Source organism: Carlito syrichta, unplaced genomic scaffold, assembly GCF_000164805.1.
Source record: "Carlito syrichta isolate Samal-C Ts95f unplaced genomic scaffold, Tarsius_syrichta-2.0.1 Scaffold305844, whole genome shotgun sequence".
NCBI lineage: Eukaryota > Metazoa > Chordata > Mammalia > Primates > Tarsiidae > Carlito > Carlito syrichta.
Genome location: NW_007249940.1, coordinates 498,624 through 523,239, shown reverse-complemented (window position 1 = coordinate 523,239; position 24,616 = coordinate 498,624). Strand labels below are relative to the sequence as shown.

The 24,616-nt window shown below is 41.4% G+C and overlaps 1 protein-coding gene and 1 pseudogene across 2 annotated transcripts in view; one reads left to right on the top strand and one right to left on the bottom strand.

Annotated features, from left to right (window-relative positions):
• TMEM164 (transmembrane protein 164) overlaps positions 1–24,616 on the top strand; it is a 167,997-nt gene that overhangs the window by 17,175 nt on the left and 126,206 nt on the right. The window lies entirely within an intron of this gene.
• On the bottom strand, positions 14,558–15,021 carry LOC103265110 (annotated as a pseudogene).

Genomic DNA, 24,616 nt, shown 5'->3' with positions numbered 1-24,616 from the left:
TCTACCAGCACTTTCTCATGTTGTTATGATGGCCGAGTGATGCCAGGACAAAGCTGGAAGAAACCTCAGAGATCAAGTAGTTCGCCTCTCCCTCCTCCCTCATTTTCCACATGAGCAAAGAGAGAGAAAGTGATTTGCCCAAGGTCACACAGCCAAACAGAAGCAGAGCTGAGTCTACTGACTCCCAGTTCTGTGTCTCTCTGTAATACCACACATGGCCTCCTTCCACCCCTAGCCATTCCAGCATGAAAGGAACTAGGCTTTTGTTCTTGTCCACTATTCGAGAAACAGAAATCTTGGTTTATTTTTTGTTTTTTTTTGGTATTGTTGCCTATTGCCGTCTTGAAAGTGAAGATCCCATGACTGCAGGTCACCCCGTCTACCTGACTGATATAGCAACTGCTTTTTCTTTTCTTTTCTTTTTAAAAATTTTTTTTTTAGTCAGGATTTCACTCAGTCACCCAGGCTGGAGTACAGTGGCATGATCACCGCTTATTGCAGCCTTGGCCTCCTGGGCTCAGGTGATCCTTTTGTCTCAGCCTCCTGAGAGGCTGAGACTACAAGAGTATGCCAACATGCCCAGCTAACCTTTTGAATTTTTGTAAATATGAGATCTCACTATGTTGCCTAGGCTGGTCTTGAACTCCTGGGCTCAAGTGATCCTCCTACCTTGGCCTCCCACAGTGCTGGGATTACAGATGGGAGCCACCATATCTGGCCAGCAACAGCTTTTTCAACTTGCTTTTCTGATCTTGCTTCTTGTCTTTCACAGAGGAGCCTGGCCCCAATGCCACTGTTACTTGCTCCTTGCCCTGGGCAGGCAGGAGACATGTTTGGTTGTTTGGAAATGAGACCTATTTATAGCTGAGGTCCTCACTTCCTCCAACTAGATGCCTGCATCTGATGATGAGACTCCAGGGCAAGGGACCAAAATTAGAACCCAGAACCTTAGTCTAGCAGAAGTGACATAGGTCAAAGAAGAAACATGTTAAAATAACCTGCCAGCCCAGTGGGAGAAGTCAGGTCACCTTGGCAAATGATACAGAGTGATAGAGCAATGGATTAAGTGTCAGTCAGTCCTGGGTCCTGGTTGTAGGTTCATCACTAACTGGTTTACAAAACTGAACAGTTTTAGCCAGTCAGGTAGCTTCTCTGTGCCTCAGTCTTTTTATATAATACGACATGCAGTGTGATAGTTAAGAGTAGAGGCTCAAATCCCAGTTTCTAACTGTGTGACCTTGGGAAAGTTAATTGACATCTCTGGGTCTTTTTAAATTCTGTTCCTTTTTTTTTTTTTTTGAGGTCTTCATTGTTTGTTATTTTTCCTTTTTGTTGCCAAATATACTTAAATTCTTTGGGCTTGTTTTCTTATATGTAAAATAGGAATAATAATAGTCTCTACTCTGTGGAGTTCTTGTGAAAGTTATGTGCATGACTACAGGTGAGGTGTTTAGAACAGTGGGTGCATAGCAGGTACTTAGGAAATATGAGTATGGTTGTTACCTGTAAGACAGGGATGCTCTTTGCCCTTCTTATCTCATAGAGTCATCATGGAAAGCAAGTGAAATAAGGTGTGTGAATGTGTCATAAATATCAGAAAGCACTATCTAGATGAGAACAACCCTCATTTGAGAGCATGAACATTGAAAGGTTTCTTATCTCCCTGTTTCTAGGATCAGATAGTGATGGATGTTTCCTTGGTAGTCTGGCAAAAGGGAGATCAGTAGATTTAAATTTTTTTGTTTTATTATAAAGATGTGGGGTACAATTCAGGACTAGTTATACAAATGTTGATTATGCAGGTACCCTTGTTGATGAGGTATGCCCTTCCCTCCCCTAGCAGTTTCCCTCAACTGCCAATCCCACCCCTCCCCTTCCCTGACAGTTTCCCACCACTGCCAATCGCTTTCTTATAGTATTATAATAGTTCAAGTTCTGCTTGTAGGTGAGAACATATGGTACTCTGTTTTTTGTTTCTGTGATAGATCACTGAACATGATTGACTCTAAATCTATCCTAGTTGCTGCAAAGTCCACATGTTTGTCCTTCTTTATGGCTGCATAATATTCCATTGTAACTGCATAATATTCCATGCAAACTAGTGCAACCTCTCTGGAAGACAGTGTGGCAGTTTCTGAAAGAACTAGAAATTGACCTTCCATATTACCTAGCAGTTCCCCTATTGGGAATATACCCGGAGGAACTCAAATAATTCTACAAAAAAGATACCTGCACATGTATGTTTGTTGCAGCTGTATTCACAATAGCAAAAACATGGAACCAACCATGTTGCCCATTGAAGTTGGACTGGGTAAAAAAATTTTTTTAAATTTTTAACTTTTTTTTTTTTAGTTGGAGTCTCATTCTGTTGCCCAGGGTGGAGTGCAGTGGCACACTCACGGCCACTACAGCCTCAACCTGCTGGGCTCAGGGGATCTTCCCTCCTCAGCCTTCCAAGTAACTGGAACTACAGGCATGTGCCACCATGCCAAGCTAGTTTTTTTTGTATTTATTGTAGAGATGAGGTCTCGCCAAGTTGCCCGGACTGGTCTCGAACCCATGGGCTCAGGCAATCTCCTCACCTTGGCTTTCCAAAGTGCTGGGATTACAGGCTTGAGCCACCGTACCCGGCCAGGGCTAATTTTTTAATTTTTTTTTTTTTTGTAGAGATGAGGTCTTGCTATGTTGCCCTGGCTGATCCCGAATTCTTGGGCTCAAGCAACCCCCCTGCCTTGGCTTCCCAAAATGTTGGGATTACAGGTATGAGCCACCACACCTGGCTAAGAACAGTTGGTTTATATGTAGGGTTATATAAATGCTTGGGGCCACCAGCAATGCAGAGTCTGCTTTTTCCCTCCCAGTGCACTCAAGGGGGTGTGAAAGCCATGTGTCCCCAGAAAAGTGGTTGGGGATTTGAAATTAAAATCAAAGGGTTGATACACTACGCTTCCTCCAATGCTTCTATCTTAGTTAATGGAATCACAGTCCATCCAGTGACACTGTAAATCCCTTAAACCTTGGTATGTTTCCATGTTCCCTCACTCCTCTCTTTCGTTATCATAGTCTCTAGGCCCGGTGAGGTGGCTCACTCCTATAATCCCAGCATTTTGGGAGCAGAGGCGAGAGGATTATTTCAGCCCAGGAGTTTGAGACCAGCTTAGGCTGGTCTCAAACATAGTGAGACCCCCACCTGTACAAAACATTAAAAAGTTAGCTGGGCATGGTGGTGCACACCTGTAGTCCCAGTTACTCAGGAGGCTGAGGCAGAAGAATCACCTGAGCCCAGCAGGTCAAGGCTGTGGTAGCTATGAGCATGCTATTGCACTCCAGCCTGGGCAACAGAGAGAGACCCCGACTCAAAAAAAAAAAAAAAATCCTAATCCTGAAATGTACCCCACATCATTAAAGTAAAATAATAAAAAAAAATAGTCTCTGAGGCATCTTGGTTTAGTCTTTTGTTATCTCATCCATCTGTCCCTTCTCTTCTTTGATTTCTCTGCCCTAGTTTGTCTGTTTGATCATCATCATAATCATCATCATCATCTGGTTTGTTCTAGTAGCCACCTGACTGATCTTCCCTCCTTTAAGTGTCTTCCTGCTCTATCTTTCACTACTGTCTGAGTGATACAAGTAAAATACATGTTGGGTCATGCAATTTCTTTCTTCAAAAATGATAAGGCTGAGGTGAGTGGATTGCCTGAGCCCGTGGGTTCGAGACTCGCCTGGGCAGTGAGACCTCATCTCTACAATAAATCAAAAAATCAGCCGGGCGTGGTAGCGCATGCCTGTAATTCCGGCTGCTTGGAAGGCTGAGGCGCAAGGATCGCCGGAGCCCAGCAGGTCGAGGCTGCAGTGACCGGGAGCGGCCACTACACTCCAGTCAGGGCGACAGAGTGAGACTCCAACTCAAAAAAAAAAAAAAGATAACTTCCTATTGCCTTCATCAGGTATGGCAGACCCCCAGATGTATTCACTTTATTGTGTCCCTGGCCCACTGTACTAACCAGTCATAGGCATGCTTTTCCAGGGAATCTCCCTGTACGTTCAAAATCATTTTTAGTATAGCATTTTGCACAGCCACTTACCAATCAGAGTTGGCAAATAGACTAGGAATAACAAATAGATAAATCCTTGTTATAGGATTCAGGATCTTTGATAATTTTGGTCCCAACCCTTCTTTTCAGCCTTATCATCTAGTGCATTCTTCCATGCTTCTCTGAGTTCATACTTTGTTCATACTGCTCCTTCAGTTGGAAATATTCTAAAGGGTACCTGATCCTAAACCAGGGGAAGTGAGGACCAGTTGGAGACCCAAACTTCACCTGCACATGCATTACTTTGTACCTAATCCTTACTTGTACCCCACATCTTTATAATAAAGTAAAAAAGAAATATTACTTCTTTTCTCTTCCTGTTGAAATGCTAGTCATCATTCAAGGCTCAACCCAAACACTCCCTCTTGTGAAGCTATCTTCAAGTCTCCAAACTAGTTTTAGTCACTTTTGTCCATTTTAGTGTGTTATTCTGCCTTGTATTATGTAATTGTGTATCTTAACCCACTCTTTAGGTTGTACATTCCCTAAATGCAACGTCTATGTTTTTATCAATTTTATATTACTCACAGCTTCTAGTGCATTCTAGACTCCTAATTTTTTTTAAAATAATGAATTGTGTCTAGTCCAATTCCTTTGTTTTTCAGGAAAACTGGCTTAGAGGAAACTGGCTTAGAGGAAAGGTCATGAGTTCAGAGGGAATGTCTAGTAGGCTACTGAGATGTAGTTAAGGCTAGAAATGTCGATTTGGGAGGGATTTGCTTAGAGAAGACAAAAGAGAAGATGAGAGCATCATGCACGCTAGTTGTGAAGAGTATTGTGAGGAATATCTACTTTTGGGGCCAAAAAGAAGACTGAAAGAATAGTTATCCAGTAAGTGGAGTAAGACCCAAGACAGGAAGGAGTTTCAGGAAGCAGGACCTTGTCTTTATGTCATGTAGTGTAGAGGGAGACCAAAGAGGACCTGAGAAAAGGCAATTAGAATTGGTGATTACAGGCTGGTTCCTGTGGCCAGCCACCCACCCACTTTTAAATATTTATCCTACAAACTACACCCTACAAATGTTAATGTGTGAAGAGTTGCATGCCAGAATATTTATGGCATCAGTGTTGGTAGATAGAGAACACTTGGGAAAGAGCCCATCGACAGCAGAATGGTAATTCTAGCCAATGGATATTGTGCAGCTTTTAGAAAAGAGGCTGATGTCTGTATTCACTTTGAAAGTTGTGCACAATATATTGTTAAAATTTGAAAAATAAGTTGCAGAACAATATGTATGATAGAAACTCATTTTTCTAAAAGAAATAACCAACTCCTTTATATGTACATGTTTATGAGCACACTGTAAACATCTAGAATATATACCAAACAGCGCTTAGTCCTGAGTGATTGGGGAAGGAGGACACTCACTTTTTACTTGCCACGTTTCCATATTATTTGAATTTGGTGTAAGTACAGATTTCTCTAGCAATTAAAAGTATTTATTTAAAGAAAGAGAGAAGATGATTGGGATAATAGTTTTACTGAGAGAAATTCAATGGACAAAGGAAGCCAACTCACGAGAGAAGATTTGGCAACCAAGTAAACATCATGTGTTCAGGAGGCTGTGCCACAGGTGCCTCGCTGCCTGTGTGGCTGGTGGGGGTGAGTCTGGGGGCATGGAGAGATTATTACTTGAATGAGGCAGTTACCCGTTGCCAGGAAGTTCAGCTGGAAGGGGGCGGCTAAGTAGAATAGTAGCTAAGTGGCCAAGAAGCAGGCGGAGGCTGATTAAGAAGGAATTTAAAAAGCAAATCTGTGTGTGTATATGACTGACTCAGTGCTGAGCGGCAGAGGGAGCAGGAGGCGCTCATTGCCACACAAGGAAACATCAGTGTGAAGCAGGGAGGAAGGCAATTGAGAAGGGACAATTGAAATATGAAATACCAATTTTAAGAGTAGGGAAGCTTCCAGAAAAGCATGAGATCTCAGGCCAACTGAGCCTGTGATAAAGGGAGACGGTTGGGACAGTGGCTGGACTGGATATGGACTGGATAATCGCCTTCTCCGACTAACAGAATGTTAAGAAAGCTCCTTTCTATTTAAGTTTTGGTTACTGAAACTGTTTTGGCAGTGGCTGAGTTATCGTACTGGCTCAAAGAATAGTCTGGTGAGTGACTGAAATGGAATTTGTGTGGCTCTTGAGGGCCTCCGAGTCATCTGCTAGCCCTGCTACTAAGTTTGAGACTAGAAGTAGAGATAGAGATGGTGGAGGCCAGAGTCCTCATTCCTGGCTGCACCTCTCAGTTACCTGGGGCAGCATTAAATAAAACACAAACCAATGTCTGCTCTCCCCACCCCATTCTTAGATAATTGATCTTGGCTAAGGCCTGAACGTAGGCATTTTCTAAAGCTCCTTCAGTGATGATTCTAATCTGTAGCCAGGATTAGGAATCAGTAGTGTAGAAGACTGGATTAAAGGTGTTCTGAGCCGAAACTAGCCTCTAGGAATGTGTATATGTGTACCGAATGATATCTCAATACAGGTGTTTCTTTGTCTTTTGAAAGTCTTTGGGGTGACTGCTAGTGAAGTGTTGCTCCCATTGCATGCTCGTTAGTTTTTCACCTGTCAAAAGAAGTTTAATATGTGAGATTCCAGAATTTCTCAATAATAGTGGTTGCTTTTATCAGGTCTTTTTCCATACTAGGTTAACAGACTCACCCCGAATCATACAGCTTGTAGAAATGGGTGCCAGCACTAGGACCCAGGTCTGCCCCTTTTTGAGCAGATTGCCTGGCACCTAGGTATTCAATCATTGTCACATGATATGACAAGGAGCTTTGTTTTCTTGTGCAGTGCTTCTTTTTATTAAAAACCCAGAGGTGGTAAAATCTGACATATTAAAAAAGCCTGGTGGGAGAGAGGTTTGAGAAGAACTGCCTGGCATGTGAAAAACTTATGATATGTGAGGAACCATGTGGTGAATCTAGATCACTTAACATTTTTTAGGCACTTACTCCAGGCCTAGCATCTTGCTAGGGGAGATACAAAAGAAATACCATATATGGTTTCTGCCCCTGGGGAACTTCTTATCAAGACTCATTTATAGTGAAATTACTGCATTTTTAGGTGGCAGGTGTGTACAGAATTTATGACCAGAAAATGCTAGAGGTTGGAGTTCTTGTAGTTCAAACACTTTGTTTTTGCTGCTAGCGAAAGAAGCCCAGAGTGGGAAGCTGCTTACCCCAAGGTCACACCACTTGGTGATGGCAGAGCCAGGACTGGTGTCTAGGCCACTGCCCTTTGAGTTCCTATTACACTCTGTTCTGTCTCCTTTGAAGGACAAGTGAACCTAATGGTTCGTGTTGAAACTTTCACGAGAATTCATTTTGTGCTCTATGCTTCCAGGCCTCGTTACTATTTGGAGGAGGGAGGATTGACTTTTAGTCTTTCTTAAAACCTTGTCTGGGTAGGGCCAGCACTGGTTACCACTGGCTCAGGGCCAAGAGACCTATAGATGGTTAATTTTCCCTTTACTGAAACAGCTGTTGACCTAAATCTAAATAGGGCACTTTTCTGTTCCTTCTAAGTGGCTTTCCCAAGCTTTGTGTGTTTATGACTTTTCTGCCTCAGTTCCTCATTTTTTCCCCTTCTTTTTGTGAAACTTACCTTAGAGACAGGAGGTGCCTGGTTTTATGTGTGGCCTTGATAATTAGTGTTGTGGGGCTGGTTCCTACTAGTACCAGCATCAGGCTGGTTCTTTTGGCCCTGTTCCCTGTTCCTTCCCAAATTTAGATCCAAGTCTGGGGCTTTCTCAGAAGATTCAGGTGTAATTCAAGGTAGAGGCACTCTTCCAAGAGCCCTCTCTCCACACAAACAGGATTAGGGTATAATAATAGACAGAATTAATATTTATTGAGCACTTACGTGCCAGGCACCTTGTGGGCAGATGCTGTTATTGGCATTCCCATTTTATAGATGAGTAAAATAAGACTCACAGAGATTACATAATATTCCCAAGGTCACACAGCTAGAAAGTAGCCAAGTTGGTAGGGATATCTAAGTCTGGCTGACTCCAAAGCCAATGTTGTTAACTAGTAGACAGACAGAACCTAAGATTAAAAGAAGTTACTAGTAACATTTTTGTATTGGTGAAGAATTATTTGCCAGTTTTCCCCAAGCCACTTTAAAGAACCGGTCAGAAGAGAAGTATCCTGCTTATGGTTCTGTTCTATTGTGGGATGGTCTGTGCCAACAGACCTGCCAGTCACTTGCAACTGTCAAGTAAGTCACTTCCCTTCTCTGAGAGTCAGTTTTTGCCTCTGTAAATGAAAAGGCTGCACCAGATGATATGTAAGATCTCTTATAGCTCTGATATTTGGTGACATTTTGGTTCATTTCCTACTTCAGGTAGAATGGAAACATCAGAGAATGGGATGGTGGACAAAATGCATCAGAAATGCAAAAGTGGGGAGAATGCATAGTACATTCTGGTAGAGTCAGTTAGCATCAAATGGCTTTACCATGCTTAGCCAGTTAAACATGTTTTCTGTCTTCCCTTGGGAATTTATAAGGAAATTTTAGTTAGCTTCTTACCCACATTAGAAAGTACTAGATTTCTTGGTCAGGCTGGTGGCTCAGCTTATAATCCCAGCACTTTGGGAGGCCAAAGCGAGTGGATTGTCTGAGCCTGCAGGTTCGAGACCAGCCCGGGCAACTTGGCGAGACCTCGTCTCTACAGTAAGTCAAAAATTAGCTGGGTGTGGTAGAGCGCACCTGTAGTTCCGGCTACTTGGAAGGCTGAGGTGGAAGATCACTTGAGCCCAGCAGGTCGACGCTGGGGTGGCCGTGAGCGTGTCACTGCACTCCAGCCTGGGCGACAGAGTGAGACTCCAACTCGAAAAAAAAAAAAAAAGTACTAGATTTCTTACAGAAAGTACTAGATTTCTTAAAGTAGCTGTTATTTGATTTAAGGCCATGTAGTCTCTTAAAAATATTTGTAAACATCAAATTTAAAATATTTGGAAACATCAAATAAAGGCTAAAAGGTAACAGGGTACTTAAATGTACAGTGCCCATATTTCATTGTTCTATATTGAAATTTCTAAAATTTGTGTTCTATTTTGCAAGAAGGCTTTGAGAGATGGTGGTTTCTGGAAGAGAGCAATCTAAACAACAGATTGTATGTGTAACTTTTACCACCTTGTCGAGTTTTTAAGAGCATGTAGATACATAACGAGGTCTAGTGTGTATTATCTTTCTTTTATCTATTTTGTCATAAAAATATATTGTATTCAGGAACACTAGATTAATGATCTAAAAAAAGAAAAAGAAGCCAACTATCTGATGCTGGACTTAGAATGGTAGTTTTTTTTTGTTTTTTTTTTTTTGAGTTGGGGGTCTCACTCTTGCCCAGGCTGGAGTACAGTGGCATGATCAGGATGATCATGGCTCACAGCAGCTTTGACCTCCTGGACTCAGGTGATCCTTCTGCTTCACCTTTCCAAATAGCTGGGATTACAGGTACTCACCAACATACCTGGCTAATTATTTTTATTTTTTTGTAGAAACAAGGTTTTACTATGTTGCCCAGATTGGTCTCCAACTCCTGGGCTCAAGTAATCCACCTGCCTCGGCCTCCCAAAGTGATGAGATTACAGACGTGAGCCACCACGCCTAGCAGAATGGTAGATTTGATTTTAAAAATATCATTTTGTTGTTATTGTTGATATGTGTGTGTGTGTGTTCTTGAACTCTGAGGCTTTTATTCTGGATGGTTTGTGTATCAGCTTTCATCAGGCAGGGCTCTGAGGGCCTGCTCCCAATGCCAGACTTCTTTCTCTTCTTCTGCTGGCTCTTGTATGTCTCTAGGCTCTTCTCATAAAGCAGAGCAAATTCAGTACTGCCATTATGAGGAAAAGCATTATTTGGGGCAGGAAGGGGAAGCCTTAACAGGTGGGCTCTGATGGTAGTGCTGCTTGGTGCATAGTCAGTGCTACACAAATGTTAAGCTTTCTGCACACATACTGCTCACCAGCCCTTGGGATACTTACCATTTGTGTGAACACAGTTATCAGGGCAGCCAAATCAACAAGCCGAGCAATGTTGCCATATGGAAGGAGTTAAAAACTAGGTACTTCCTGTTCTTCAGCTCCCAGTCCTGTACTGCAAGCTGATTTTACCTAATTGTCACCTAGGTCTGGGTAAGCTTATATGAGTACATATTCCTGTCGTGAATATCCTGGTTTTCAGAAAAAAGTGAGATAAGGCCACAGAGTGGCAGTATTTCTGTGAGTGTGTGTGTGTGTGTGTGTGTGTGTGTTAAATACTGCTCAGTCATGCCACGAAATGGCACTAGCTAGCATTTCATCTGGGTACCTCCCTACCACCAACTTGGATAGGGTTTTCTGCCTTTCAGTCTTCTATTCACATAATTATTGTTTACATTTCCATTCTAATTTTGGCCTCTGGTCTCAGGAATAGGGAGAATTGAAATATACAGCATTACACATGTCATACTCCCCACCCTCTTTCATTTCAGAAACTAGCCTCCTTTATTTCTTCTGTTCTTCTGGCTTGGTATAGAGCTTTGGAGTCAGATCTGAGCTTGAAGCTAATTTCTGTCATGCATGAGCTGTGTGCCTTTAAACAAGTCACCTAATCTCTGTTACCATGTTTCTCATTTGTAAAACGGGCCTAAGAATTCTGCCTAATTCTTCTGATTATTGAGATAATAATTGAGTTAGTATTTCTTTTTCTTTCTTTCTTTCTTTCTTTTTTTTTTGAGTTGGAGTCTCACTCTGTTGCCCAGGCTGGAGTGCAGTGGCACACTCATGGCCACCCCAGCGGCGACCTGTTGGGCTCCTGCAATCCCCCTGCCTCAGCCTTCCAAGTAGCTGGAACCACAGGTGTGTGCCACCATGCCCACCTAATTTTTTATTTATTGTAGAGATTTATTGTAGAGATGAGGTCTCACCAAGTTGCCCAGGCTGGTCTCAAACCCATGGGCTCAGGCAACCACCTGCCTCAGCCTCCCAAAGTACTGGGATTACAGGCTGAGCCATGGAACCCAGCCTGAGTTAGTATTTCTTTTCACCCAGGCTACAGTGCAGTGGCATGATCACGGCTACTGCAGCCTTGATCTGCTGGGCTCAGGTGATCCTTCTGCCTCAGCCTTCCAAGCAGCTGAAACTACAGGAGCACACCACCATGCCTGGCTAATTTTTTGATTTATTGTAGAGATGAGGTCTCGCCAAGTTGCTCAGGTTGGTCTCGAACCCCTGGACTCAGGAGGCAATCCTTTCACCTTAGCCTCCCAAAATGCTGGGATTACAGGCGTGAGCCACTGTGCCCGGCTTGAGTTAGTATTTCTAAAGCACTCAGAACACTGTGTGGTACATAGTAGGTGTTCAAAAAATAGTTCCTGTTTGCCTCCCCCCCCCCAAGAAATGGAGCCAGTTATAACAAGCTAATACCTCATAAACTCCTGGCATTAGTCTTTCTGAAAGGACTCAGGTTTTCCTTTTCTTTTGATGATGGACAGTAGTCATTAGGAACTCTGGATTTCTCCTCATAGGAAACTTGAAGTTGTTGACTTTGCTCCCAACAGTTCATAAGATTAGGGTGGAAATCTCCAGAGAAAGGGTGTGTTCTTCTGCTAATTACTCTGTAGACTGCAGGGTGTGTGGGTAATGAGCTGTACGCTGGGTGTGGGAGTTTAGTGCCCAGCCTTCGGGAAAACATGGGGAAGTTTCATTGGATTCTGTGACAGGTGGCTCCCTCCCTCTTTTACCCTAGAGATAGATTGGAGCCTAATAGTTAGAACCTCAGAGCCCTGGTTAATAGGTCTGTTAGCTACTTCTTCACCTTAATGGTAACAGCTTATATTTATTTAGCCCTTACTTTGTGCCAGGCACTGTTCTAAGTGCTTTATGGGCATTAACTCATTTAATCCTCACAAGAATTCTACAAGGTAGGGTTTAGAGCAATAAATAGCTTGCCCAAAGTCACACAGCTAGTGGGGTGGAGCTTGGATTAGAAATTTAGACAGTTTGACTTCAGAGCCCAGAAGCTTAACCGACTACTCTGTAAAGCATCTAGTTTGTTTGCTTTTCTTTTTTAATGTACATGTTGTAATTTTGTTAGTTGCTGGGTTTTAGAAATGCAGTTTATTTTTATGCATCATTTTTGTATCCAGCAACCCTGTTAAATGCTTTTGAGTTAATTAATTTATCTGAGGATTATTTTGGATTTTTTAATGTTGATAATTATACATAATCTGCAAATAATGAGACCTTTGTCTATTCCTTTTTGACCTGCAAATATATATATATGGAGGGAAGAAGGGAGAGAGGGAAGGAGGGAGAGAGGGAGGGAGGGAGGGAGGAAAGGAGAGAGAAGGAGAGAGAGAGAGAGAGAGAGAGAGAGAGAGACAGAGAGAGAGAGAGAGAGAAGAAGAAGAAGAAGGAGGAGGAGGAGGAGGAGGAGGAAGAGGAGCAGGAGGAGGAGGAGGTAGGGAGGGAGAGAGAAGGAAAGAGAGTAAGAGAGAGAGAGAGAAGAGGAGAAGGAGGAGGGAGGGAGGCAGGAAGTCTTTTTCTTGTTTAACTGTTTGGCTCAGACTTCCAGTAAAATGCTTAATTGAAGTGGCAATAGTGAGTAGTACCCTTATCTTTTTTTCTGTCTTAAAGGATATGCTTCGAGTGTTTCATCGAGTATGATGTTTGCTGTAGATTTTTTTTTGTTGTTGTTGGTATTCTCTATTAGGTTATAGAAGTTCCCTTGTATTCTGAGTTTGCTAAGTTTTCTTTTTTATAATTATTAAAGGGCTGGGCGTGGTGGCTCATGCCTGTAATCCCAGCACTTTGGGAGGTGGAGGCAAGAGGATTGCCCGAGCCTAGGGGTGCAAGACAGCCTGGACAACTTGGCGAGACCTCGTCTCTACAATAAATAAAAAAATTAGTTCCAGTTACTTGGAAGGCTGAGGTGGAAGGATCGCCTGAACCCAGCAGGTTGAGGCTGCGGTGACCGTGAGCACGCCACTGCACTCTAGCCTGGGTGACAGAGTGAGACTCTGACTCAACAAAAAAAATCATGAAAAGATGTTATATTTTATCAAAGGCTTTTTCTTCATCTATTGAGATGATCATATTGCTTTTGTTATTTAATCTTTCAATGTGGTGAATTACACTAATTGGTTTTTTAATGTGTGTGTGTGTGTGTGTGTGTGTGTGTGTGTGTGTGTGTGTGTGTGTGTGTTAGAGTCTCACTCCATTGCCCAGGCTGGAGTGCAGTGGCATGTTCACGGACATCCCAGTGTCAACCTGCTGGGCTCGGCGATCCTTGCTCCTCAGTCTTTCAAGTAGGAACTACAGGTGCATGCTACCGTGCCTGACTAATTTTTATTTATTTATTTATTGTAGAGACAAGGCCTCACCAAGTTGCCCGGGTTGGTTTCGAACCCACGGGCTTAGGCAGTCCACTCACTTTGGTCTCACAGAGTGTTGGGATTACAGGCTGAGCCACGGAGCCTGGCCCATTTTCTAATATTAAATTGACTTTTTATTCCTGGAATTGTCACCTTGATCATGATGTATTATCTTCCTTGTTGTTCCTGGATATGGTTTGCTAATATTTTATTTGGTGTTCTTATAACTGTTTGTGAGTGAATCTGACTCTAGTTTTCATTTTTCATACTGTCCTTGTCAGTATTAAGTTTATGCCATCTTCATAAAATGGATTGGGTAATGCTTCTTTTTCTAAACCTGGAAGTTTGCGTGAGGTCAGAGTTGTTTCTTACGTGTTTGTTAGAACTTGCTTGTAAACTGAACTGGGCTTTGGTGGAATCTTCTTTGTGGGAAGATTTTGGACTGTTGATTAAATTTATTTAATGGTTATAGGAATTTTCAGGTATTCTCCTCTTTTTAGTCAGTGTTGGTAGTTTATGTTTTTTTAGGAATGTGATCATTGGTCTCAATTTTCAGATTTATTGGTTTAAAATTGTTAATAACCTCTTAACTATAAAAACTATACATATTGAAAATATATCCTCTATTTAGTTCCTAATATTAGTTATTTTTTAGAAATCAGTCTCACTAGTAGTTTACATTTTATTTATCTTTTCTGGGAAGCAATTTGGACTTTCTGTATTATATATCTGTTTTCTGTTTTGTTAATTTTTGCCTGTTTAAAACATTTTTTTCTCCTTCATGTTTTTTGGAAATTTTGGCCTCATATTCTTTTTCTAGCTTACATAAAATACTTAGCTCATTTATTTTCAGACTTTCTTATTTGACTATGCACATTAAAGGCTAATATATTTTGATACCTACTGGTAGTTACATTGCACAAATTTTGTTATGTTGTAATATTTTGTTACTCTTTGATTCCAAATATTTTGCAATTTCCATTGTGACTTCTTAACCCATGGGTTGTTTAGAAGAATTTTTTTGAAGGTTAAATATTTTATTATTTACACATATAAAGTGAGAATAAAAACTGAACAAGGGTCAGGAAGATGGCTCCAACTCAGTCGGTGATGATGAGCTCGTCTACCCCCCAGTCTTCATAGCTCCTGTCAGGGAGGTAGCGGAAAATGATGGTGGGGATCTTTCAGGCCTTGAGTTCCTTCATGGCAATGAGCAGAGGATCTGTCTCCCCCTCTAGTTCCTACCATCACAGGGGCACATATTGCGATCTGGAGAATTGGCGTGCCCAGCACGCGAGCTTGCTCATACTTGGTCATGTATGGTGTGGTGATTCACTTCTGATTGGCCTGCGGTCGTTCCCCAGAGGGAGAATCTTGACATTCTCCTGGCCCTCCTCCTCAGCATTCTCCATGTCACCTAACCCTTCATCCTCCTCCACATCATCAAAGTCATTGCCATCAAAATTGTCCTTGTTGTCTGACATGGCACCCTCGACTGCAGCGACCCTGCTTTGCGCCCTAGACGTGCGGGTAGACTGCCAAAGAACGCAACTGCGCCTTGCGCGGCACCACACATCATTTAGGATTTAAAAAAAAATTTCTAACCCTTCTTTCAGTCATCCTTTATTTTTTATTTTTGAGTTGGGATCTCACTCTCACTCAGGTGGAAATACAGAAGCCTGATCACAGCTCACTGCAGCCTCGACCCCCTAAGCTCACGCAATCCTCTGCCTCAGCCTCCCAAGTAGCTGAGATTACAGGCTCATGCACTACCATGCCCAGCTAATTTTTGATTTTTTTGTAGAGACAAAGTCTTGCTATGCTGCCTAGGTTGTTGTCGTACTCCTGGGCTCAAGCAATCCTCCTACTTCAGCCTCCCGAAGTGCTGGTATTACAGACATTAGCCACCTCACCCAGCCTAGTCATCCTTTTGTTGTTGATTTTTAACTTAATAACATTGTGATCAGAATGTGATTTCTGTGTTCTGTTTCTTTGAAATTTGTTGAGGCTTGTTTTGTGACTCAGGATGATACAATGTCCACTAGATTAACATTGTTAATTTTGCTACTCTTTAGTTGCCTTACCCAGTTTTCTTGTCTGTTTTATCTATCAGTTACAGTACTGAGGAGATTTGTTAAAATTTGCTACCACAAAGGTAAATTTATCTATTTTTTCTTTTAGTTCTGTCAAATGTTACTTTATATATTTTAAGGCTATATTATTAGGTATAGTAGGGTTTTTTTGCGTTTGTTACATCTATATTGATCAAATATGCATTATAGGGGTCTTGTGGCAACTTAGCCTTTGGATAGATCAATAAAGGTGGTTTGGTGATAGCAAAAGCATCCCTCTGGGTGGACTAGGTAAATTGGATTTTGAGCTTCAGGGAAGAAACACACTTAAAATCAAAATTGCACCTTCTCAGTTAAATAATTAAGTTCTTAAATTTGACATTGCCAAACAAAATTACCACCCTCATATCCTCAAGTGCCAGAGGCTTTTGTTGTCATTAAAACACTTTTGAAAGCTATATTCATTTTGGGTTGGTTGAGGGGTTGGGAAGGAAAGCTTTATTTCTCTTGGGCCTTATAGACATCAATTCTGTTTGGTCAGACAGGTTTCAGACCCTTAGGCATTCTTTTTTCTATTGCCTAGCACTTTTTGTGAGAACTGGTCCAAATCCTGTTATGTTTCTGCTTTTTAGGCTCTATGACTATAATTATGTGGGTGATACTTGTTCCCCTTCCTCCTGACAGGAGTGAGGTGTGGAGAAACTGAAATAATAGTTGCATAGGGGTTCTAAATAATTTATTAGTTCCTTCGCTCACTCTGCAGAAACAAAAATAAAGTCTGTAGGAGATAGTGCTCACAAGGACTAAGCAACAGAAATGATGGCAAGGACTCCCTCTTTTATTAGATTTCAGAATGGAATCAGACTTTGTGAAGCTGAAAGGCATACGGAGACACAAATTACATTTGGTCACATATGGGTGGGAATGGAACTTTTCAGCTGTAGCTCTTGAGCCTATGAGCTGCTGTGAAATCTTATTTTCAGACTCTCTTAGGGCAGTCCCTGATTCTGATTCATTTTCCAAGTAAGCACTCTGAGCTGGTCCTCTTTGCTAGCTCTTCCTTCTCACCCAGAGAGTTTCAAAGAAGGTGGAGCAGGTGAGCCAGTTAGAAACCCCTGTTTCGAGTGTCCTTTCCTTTAAATGCGATAATATTCCCCTTTCTGTTTCTTTATTTTTAAAAATAAACCTCTCTTTATTTTTTGATTATAAAAGTAGCATATGATCATAAATACAGAAATTAGAAATATAGGAATGTATAAAGGAAAAGTGAAAGTTTCTGGTAATCTGTTTTCCTGCTCCATCCTTTCTCTCTCTCTCTCTCTCCCTCCCTCTCTCTCTCTCCCTCCCTCCCTCCCCCCACCTCTCCCCAGAGTCTCACTCTTTTGCCCAGGCTAGAGTGCAGTGGCACAATCACAGATACTGCAGCCTTAACCTGCTGGACTCAAGTGATCCTTCTACCTCAGCCTCCAGAGTAACTGGGACTACAGGTACACACCACCATACCTGGCTACTTTTTGGATTTATTGTAGAGATGAGGTTTCACCATGTTACCCAGGCTGGTCTCAAACTCCTGGGCTCAGGCAACCCTCTTGCCTTGGCTTCCCAGAGTGCTGGGATTACAGGTGTAACCCACTGCACCTGGCCATTCTCTTATTTTTTAAAATTAGAAAACAACTTTTTGCTTTTGTTATTTTATTTTTGAGGCAGAGTCTCACTATCACCCAGCCTGGAGTGCAGTAGCACACTTATAGGTACCACAGGCTTGACCTGCTGATCTCAGGTGATCCTTCTGCCTCAGCCTTCCAAGTAGCTGGAACCACAGGTGTGCACTACCATGCCTGGCTAATTTTTTGATTTATTGTAGAGATGAGGTCTCACCAAGTTGCCTAGGCTGGCCTTGAACCCCTGGACCTTCAGGCAATCCTCTCGCCTCTGCCTCCCAAAGTGCTGGGATTATAGATATGAGCCTATAATAATGCCCAGCTGTTATTATTTTTATTTGACATATATACTTGTATATATTTATAGCGTATGGTATGATGTTTTACTACATGTGTCTGTTAACCAACCTTTGGTTATCCCCCTTTCCTTCTACCTTTTCCCACCTCTAGTAACCACTACTGTACTCTTTCTATGAGATCACCTTTTCTAGCCCTGATCTCTTCTTTTTAAAGACCTTGGCTAGGCCAGGTACGGTGGCTCACACCTGTAATCCCAGGACTTTGGGAGGCAGAGGCAAAAGGATTGCCTGAGCCCAGGGGCTTGAGACCATCTTGAGAAACTTGGTAAGGACTCATCTCTACAATAAATAAAAAAAAAATTAGCCGGGCATGGTGGCACGTGCCTGTAGTTGCAGCTACTTGGAAGGCTGAGGCAGATGGATCACCTGAGCCCAGCAGGTTGAGGCTGCAGTAGCTGTAAGTGTGCCACCACATTCCAGCCTGGGCAGCAGAATGAGACTCCAATTCAAAAAACAAAAACAAAACCAAAACAAAACAAAAATACAGACTGTGGCTAGTGTCAAAGAATATCTCCTCCTCCCTGATCTCTGATTTTTTCCTTCAAATTTGCATTTCTCACAAATGTAGTGTGAAAAAAATTCAACTTGATGGGAAAAGGGGTTAAGGGGCTCTGTATTTTACAGGAAATAAAGGTCAGGGCTTGAAGGAATTAGAGTTGGAAACACCAGTTATTCATCTTTAGTTAAAAATGGACAAACTTTAAGGCAGAGAATAATATTTTAGATACACACATCCTGATATAGCTATGATAATGTGTGTTGGGGAGTTGGGTAGACAAGAGGTACAGTTCAAATGAGATAATTTTTGTGAAATGGCTTTGCAAACTGTAGTATGCCCTATAAATATGAAATTAGAATTAATATTGCCACTGGCTCTGGAGTGTTGCCTCGTGTATTTGTCTAAGCAGTTTATATCTGTCATTGAGCTATTGGACAAGGAACTGACAAAATAGAAGTAACAACAGAAGCAATTCCAAAATCTTAGCTAATCGCCTTCATTAGCTTGATATATACCACATCAAAAGGGTAGAAAAGTTGAACTCAAACTTAGAATAAAGGACAGAGCAAATGTAACTTACTACTGATGTGCACAGTTAACCAACTTGATGCATGGAATTGAAGTATATAAGCTCCACCTAGTACTACCTCAAATATAATAAAGTAGGTGACAGTACTCTGTAAACGGTAAAGCTGGATAATAATGCCAAGGATTGTTGTCATCATAACTACTGAGATTGGCTGTCACCCAGCGACTTAGCTGTGATATGTTTCCAGGCAGTTCCTGAGAGGTCCTGTAAGCTTCTTTCCTGTATAGGTGCTAGGAAGTGCCATAGAAATACAGTCTCCTGATGACTGTAAAAGCCAGGCAGCTAAATTTGATAAGACATTTGTCAAGGAGATGGGAGACAATGGCCAATTTTTGGTAGACAGATAGTTGCCTGCTGAAACAAAGCATGTATTGAACTATTTCGGAGTAGGAAGAAGCATTGCTATGACAACAAATTACTTATATTTGATTTAGAACGAGAGCAATGCAGCTTAATAGTTCAGAAAGCTTGTGAGAATTATTGATGGCATGGGTATATGTTAAAATATAAAATGTTAAAGATGATCTGTTAAATAATTGAGCACCTCAGTGTATTCTGTATATTCTCTTTCTCTCGAACCAACAAAATACAATATAAATACAATTAAAGAAAAAAATTAAAAAGAAAAAATCTAACAGAGTTACACGTGAATTGTTCCATTTTATAAAGTGCTGCAAATGAAATTCACAGCCTTAATTTGCTGGAATACAAAAAATGTCATGTGTTTATTTATTTTTGAATTGGGGTCTCACTCTGTCACCTAGGCTGGAGTGCAGTGGCATGGTGATCCCCTAGGCTCAGACAATCCTTCCACCCCAGCCTCCTGAGTAGCTGGGACTACAGGTATGTGCCACCATGCCTGGCTTGTTTTTAAAAAAATTTTTGTACAAAGTCTTACTATGTTGCCCAGGGTGGTCCTCCTGCCTTGATCTCCCAAAGTGCTGAATATACGTGAGTCACAGCACCTGGCCTTATGTGTTTAAAAGGAAAAAGAAATCCAACAACCCAGATACCTAATATGTTTTTATACCATCAGCACCTGACATTAGGGTAGATGATTAACATTCTTTGTGATTGGTAGTGTGTTTTATTTGAAAGGAAACTACCCTTCTGATTATTTTCATTCTTTGGCTGTGTTCATACTTGAGAGAATGGGTAAACAATTCTCTGTTGTTTGGAGGAACTGATTATTTGCAGTTCCTCTGGGGAAGTAGGACTGAGACAGGTGATGAAAGCATCTAGAACCTGGAGGAAGCTTGTGGATATAGAGGCTTTCTCTTAGAGGGATAGCTCTTTCCTTTTTCTAAAGGTAAAACTGAACAGATGGCACATATTCACTGGGGATAGGTCTCAGGGTCTTCTTGATCATGTTTGGAGGGGAGATAGATCTAAGGTCTCTTTGAAGGCTCTTGAGACAGAACATCAGATACTTTCTATTCTCTCCCTTTGTGCCTCTCTGTCCCCCTTTCCTTTTACCTAGAACTGTCTCCCTATTCTCCCTTTATACTTCCAGAACAAAAAAGTAAAGTAAGAAATAGGGAAAAGGTTTGAAAAGGGAGGACTGGTTTCCAAAAGACAAGAAAACCACCCTAAGCTTTCAAATCGCCTTTTCAGGCAAAACTCACAAATTTGTATATCCCTCCCCCTTCCTGCTTAAGAGGGAAAAATTCCATAAAATACATTGGTCATTACTACCTGGAGGAGGCCATGTCATAGGGTGCCATGGGGTTTGTTCAGAGAAGGCAGCCAAAAAACAATAACAAGCCAAATCATAGGCCAACATCCTGTAAATGAGGAGTGGCCGAGTCACAGCTGTTGATGAATCATAGACTTTGCCTGGCATACAGTTTACATTCCATTTACTTAAATTACCTGGTGTTCTGTGTTTTACTAGTTGGCATCATGTCAGATCATGTCCCACCCTCTTCGGAGAATTCTAATGCTCTTAGTTACTTACAAAATAAAATCTGAAATTGTTAGGCTGTTCCTGAAGGTCCTTCACGATGTGGAAATAGACCTTTTAGAAGAAGATTGCAAAAGTCATACATTATAAAAATACAGAGTTTGACAGACTTTTTCTGTAAAGGGCCAGGTAGTAAATACTTTCAGCTTTGTGAGCTATGCTCTGCCACAATGACTCAACTCTGTCATTGAAGCACAAAAGCAGCCACAGTTAATAACAATATATAAGTCAACATGTGTGGCAGTGTTCCAGTGAAACTATTTACAAATCAGTCAGTAGGCCAGATTTGGTTTGCAGACCATAGTTTGCTGGTCCCTGGTATAGAGAATAAAAATCACCCATAATCTTGCCACTAAAATACTAACATTTTTGCTTATTTTCCTCCTTCTATTCATATTATTTTACATGGTTGTGACTGTAATGTATATTACCAGTTTTAAACCCTGTTTTTCTTTTCACTTAACATTCTTATAAACATTTTCTGTGTCATTTAAAACTTGTCAGCATAATTCTTAATGGCTGTATAGTATTCCATTCTATAACTAGATCCCAGTTTACCAAATCATTTCTTATTTTTCTCTGCAGTTATAGGTATAACATTACAAAAACTTCTTCATGGTTCAGTCTTTGTGTTTCAGATTATTTTGTAGGCAATTTTCCTTGAAGTTGGATTATTGGGGTCAGGGTATATGAATGTTTTTAAGGAGCTTAAAACTGTTTTTCAAAAAGGCAGTGCTTATTTGCATTCCCACCAGCAGTAGGAACAGAGGTTCCACCTCATCCAACATCAGATGTTCTCACTAAAGCAAAATCTTTTTAAAAATGGCATCTAAGTTAATGTGTCATTGTTTGATTATTAGGATGATTGGAAAAAAGATTTTCAAATGATTGTTTACTAGTTGTCGTAGTTCTTTTTCGACTCACTTTTCCACAAATGCATCCTGGGCCCTAACTTTCTTCTTGTTTTGCTCATTCATTTTTCTCCTTTCATCTTCTTAGTTCCTTCTGTCAAAATTCAGCTTGTCCCTTAGCACCCAATCCACGTCTGAATTCATCTACTTGTCCATAGAGTCCTTCCTATTTCCTCCTACTTGATATGATCTCTCTGCCTTTAACTCTCTGTAGCACTGTGTATCTCTCTCATGGTACTTATCTCTTTCGGTCTCCTTTTGTGGTTCTCTCTCTGCCTGCTTTATCACTAGGGCAGGGACACCGCATCATGTTATCTTTGTACTGACTCCCAGTGCCTACCAGAGAGCTTAGTGTACAGTGCACTGACTAGTCTACTAGAGAATTGTTGGAAGATTCTTGCAGGTCTGCTGAACGTGATCTTTTAAAAAATAAGATGTTTCAATTATCTGTGATGTTTACAGAACTGGTTGAGATCACTGATAAGATAGGCTTTGCTGGTTACTTAAGATGATCATGACCAGGTGCGATGGCTCACACCTGTAATCACAGCACTTTGGGAGACTGAGGTGGGAGGATTGCCTGAAACCAGGAATTCGAGACCAGCCTGGGCAACATAGTGAGACCTCATCTCTATGAAAAAAAATAAAAAATTAGCCAGATGTGATGGCATGTGCCTGTAGTCCCAGCTACATGGAGGGCTGAGATAGAAGGATCACCTGAGCCCAGCAGTTTGAGGCTACAGTGAGCCGTGATTGTGCCACTGTACTCCAGCCTGGGTGACAGAGTGAGACTCTTTGAGTCAAAAATAAATAAATAAAAAGATGGGCTATACACCTGTCATAGCCACTCCTTTTTGTGAAATTTGAATCAAGTTTTCAAGTGATGAAAAGAAAACCAACTTTATCATACATTAGGCTACTATTATCTTGCACATATAGTGTTATGCTGTTTCCATGATGATGGAAATGTTTGAATCTGCCTTGTTCAATATGGTCACCAGTAGTTACATGTGACTGTTGTATATTTGAGATGTGGTTACTGCAACTGAGGAAGACATTTTTTTCATTTTATTAAACTTTAAATACGTTAAATAGCCACACGTAGCTAGTGGCTACCATACTAGACAGTGTAGGCGTATATAGAATATTTAAAGATACAACCCTTTTTTGTGGCCAAGAGAAGCTGGATATTTATAGTAACCTATGGTAAAACATTGAAGTTGTGGCTGTCTGGAATTTTGGAGAGGCAGCCCAAAGCCTGGTAGAACCGTGGAGAGAGGAAGCTATAAGTTTGGTTCAAAATGCAATCTGACTTCAGGAGGAGGTCTGTGATTAGGAGAAAAGGGAGATGGTGCCACATTGGTAGGGTGGAGGCAGAGCACAACAAGCTGGATTACCAAGAGGAGACATTTGGACTTGATACAGTTGGTGATAGGGAACCATTAAAAATTCATGAAAAGAGGAGTGACAGATGAGTGTGGTGTTACAAGGTCACCTTTGCCAGGGGTATGCAAGCTGCAGAGAGAGACTGAGTTATTGGCCCCTCCTTCAGTGCATAAGGCTAAGCAGTAGTGATTCACAAACTCTGTCAACACCCAGTCATATCAGAAAACACAAATTATTTATTTTCACATTCACTTCCAGTTATTGTGTGCCTTCCTGTGGTTCAGATACATGCCAGAATAGAGTGCTGAGAGCTTGAAGTTGGGAGTGGTAGAGAATGGCTGCCTGTGGGAGGTGCTTAGTCACAGGCAAAATGGTCACCTGTGACCCTGGTACCTTGAAAGGTGTGTCCTTAGTGGCCTTCAGAAACAATCTGGGAGCCCACTCATTCTGTTTCCTCTAGCCTGCTTCCTTTAAGGGTCAATAGCAATTCTCTAATTTTATTGTTATGATGTTATTATTATTTTATATATTCTTCTTATTATTAGTTTTTATTTTTATTGTTTTTATAGACAGGGTCTTGATCTGTTGCCCAGGCTGGAGTGCAAGGCATGATTTTGGCTCACTGCAGCCTCGAACTTCTGAACTCAAGAGATCCTCTTGCCTTAGCCTCCTGATAGTAGAATATTTTTAATCTAATTTTTTAACCTTTCAATTAAGTTGAACATTTCTTCCTGCTACCTGTTCTTATTGCCCTCACCTTATCCCTTATTACATTGCTTACATTTCCATAACTGTGTCATGACTTTAGTACATGGGCTTAATAATTAACTGTCATGGTCCTAAAGATCTGCCTCTAGGCTCCCTTTATTTATTTATTTATTTATTTATTTTTGAGTCAGAGCCTCACTCTGTTGTCTATGCTGGAGTGCAGTGACATGATCATGGCTACCGCAGCCTTGACCTGCTGAGCTTAGGTAATCCTTCCCCTTCAGCCTTCCAAGTAGCTTGAACTACAAGCATGTGCCACACCTGGGTAATTTTTTTATTTATTGTAGAGATGAGGTCTTGCTGTTTTGCCCAGGCTGATCTTGAATTCCTGGACTCAAGCAATCGTCTCTTCTTGACCTTTCAAAGTGCTGGGATTACAGGTGTGTGCCACTGCACCCAGCCCCGGACTCATTTTTAAGAGACTCTCCCTCTCCTCCCACTTCCCCACATGCCCTTCTAACCTAGTCACCCCTGTTCTCTACCCTACCTGTACTCCTACCCTCCAGGCCCACCTTGGCTCAGGGAGACAGCCTAGCTGAGGAACAGCCTCCCTTTCAGGAAAACATGCTCTAGTTAAATCATACCTAGAAGTCCTTGGAAACCCTTGACCTGGGAGGGGCCTTGGAACACAGCTGACAGTTAAATCCTGAGGTGTCAGCAGACAGATGTACGGCTCTTTGAGTGGTTTCTCTCCTTATCAGGGAGGTGGTGCAGTTTAAGAGTTCAGAACATGAATTCTTCCAGCACATATTTACTGCTATATTTTTGCTAGATACTGCTAGAACCAGGTACCACTGGATTAAACTTTTGTTTCTGTCACTTCTAACTATTCGAGCTTGAGTAAGTTTAACTAACTTCTTTGAACTTTAGTTTACCTGTCTATAAAATGGAAGTGAAAATGTCTGCCTTGCATGGTTGTTGTAGAAATTAGAGAGTATACAGCAAGGTTCC